The sequence below is a fragment of the Aplysia californica genome, unplaced genomic scaffold (assembly GCF_000002075.1).
Source record: "Aplysia californica isolate F4 #8 unplaced genomic scaffold, AplCal3.0 scaffold00001, whole genome shotgun sequence".
NCBI classification, from domain to species: Eukaryota; Metazoa; Mollusca; class Gastropoda; order Aplysiida; family Aplysiidae; genus Aplysia; species Aplysia californica.
In genome coordinates this window covers 3,253,374-3,255,468 of record NW_004797271.1, presented here as the reverse complement: position 1 = coordinate 3,255,468, position 2,095 = coordinate 3,253,374, and the positions used below count along the sequence as shown (strand labels likewise).

Sequence of the window (2,095 nt, the reverse complement as noted above, 5' to 3'; positions counted from 1 at the left end):
AAGAAGAAGAAGAAGAAGAAGAAGAAGAAGAAGAAGAAGAAGAAGAAGAAGAAGAAGAAGAAGAAGAAGAAGAAGAAGACAACAGCAACAACAACAAAAACAGCAACAACAACAACAATAATAGCCATATACTGATTAAAATATTAATAGCAGTACCACTATTTCTAAAATGTTATTAATGCTATTGTAATTATTATATTATTGGTACTGGTGAGCTGAGGTGATAAAGACCAGTAACCAGTAAACTATTTACTCCTTTTTGCAAGAGGATTGATTGATTTTTTTGTTCAAATACAATGGAGTATTTTGTTTGGTTTAACTATTGATTGGTATCTTTTTATACGTAAAAACACACGCGTGGCACCTTGGTGAAATAAGGAACTCGTCAAAATATTTAAAGTAAAGAAATTGACATTTTTCAGCAGGTTTGGGAATTTTTATCGACTTTTGGTTTTTTGGCTCAACACCTTTCATGCCCTTTAAAAACACACTTCTGTGTGGATTTTACTGAAAACACTGATTAAAGGCATGAAAGATGTAAGTTTTCAGTTTCCACGGACTCTCAAGCTGAGGAAAAAATTCAACTCTGGAGGACATTTTCTAGCTAATCTTACCTCTGAAATCAGGGGATCCCACCTCCTTCAACCGCCAATAGCTTGACTTATATCCAAGATAAATGGATATTTTTTTTCATCAAAAGCAAAGCAAATGGACAGACTTTAAGATGATACCAATACCTCCATTTGCCCTAAAATTGACGAGCGCCTGATCCCACCTTGCCGTAACACAAACTCTTCAGGCACCATTTTGGGCAGGCCTTCACTTAAGGTTTCTGACCCTTGTTGCTAAAAATTGCTTTAGTAGATAGTTTTTCACACGTATTTAAACTTAGATGATATTTTTTGAATGTACTTTAAAATTGGTTGAATTAACTGATTTCAGTCTCCTATTTGTAGTTTTATAAAAAAAATACTTTTTATGTGGCTGAGGTGGTCTTTTGTCACCACGATCTATAGTGGCTGATCCGGGGTGATTAAGACCACTATTTGAATATATACATTTTGAACCCAATTTGCCTGTCTATATAGTTTTTACCTATTTTAAAGTGAATTGTGAGACAACAGCGCTTGGTTATAACAGTATAAGATCTTGTTGCTAGGTTTGAGCTGAAAGTCTAAAGTTAGATTCTTATATAAAAAGTTGTAATTTATACGAGAAATTATCGTGTATCCAAGTTGTCGGTCATTGATGATAATGACCAATTATTATGCAACCCTATTACAATTTATTACTATTTATGATATTCTCTTCTATCTCTTTAGATTTATGTTCGTGGGTGGATGGCGGGTGCTCTGGTGTGGTTTGCTTCTTCTTTCCTATCAAACATCTATCGTCCTTATCTCCCCTTTTTCTTTTTTTATGTTTGTTACTCTCTTGTAACACCTCTAGTCTTCTGGCGCTTATATGACCTTATGCAGTTGCGAGCGCCGTAAAACCTCTACTAAAACAACAAACAATTTATGTTCCAGTATAATATAGCACTCTCATTTCAGTCTAAATCTAGATACTTTACCGTCCCGGCACTAAAATAACATAACCACGATGCGAGAACCTACCCTCCAAAGGCAGCCTTGCACGCTGGAGTATAATAAAGTTATTGACCTGACATTTTCTAACACTACATTGTCTACTGAGCTTATTTGGGGTACTGTTCTGATATTTTGATGCCCTCAAAACAGTCACAACAAGCATAAGATGCTATTTCCAGAGGTCTTAGTAACCCAGAGTGGAGATTACTAATACTATAATCATTGGCTAATACATGTACCGTGCTGTTTCATACGAGGTATTTAATAGGGTGGTCTTTGTCACCCCGTGCCGAGGTGACTAGCTCCAACCCCTAAGACACCCAATGCCTATACAAATAGCAGATTGCACTCCATTAAAACTATGCATTTGACGAACATAATCCCCCCCCCCCCCTTAATCTAAAACAAAAGCTATTAGTTTACACTGCTTTATATTGGACTGACACTGATAGCTTGTACAAAAAGTGGTCTTAATCACCGTGGTCCACGGGTATTGTTATCGTAAT

General features: G+C 36.1%; 1 protein-coding gene across 2 annotated transcripts in view; it reads left to right on the top strand.

Annotated features, from left to right (window-relative positions):
- The window catches only part of LOC101845135 (twist-related protein 1), a 23,582-nt gene that overhangs the window by 17,987 nt on the left and 3,500 nt on the right, over positions 1-2,095 (top strand). The gene's annotated exons all lie outside the window — the stretch shown is intronic.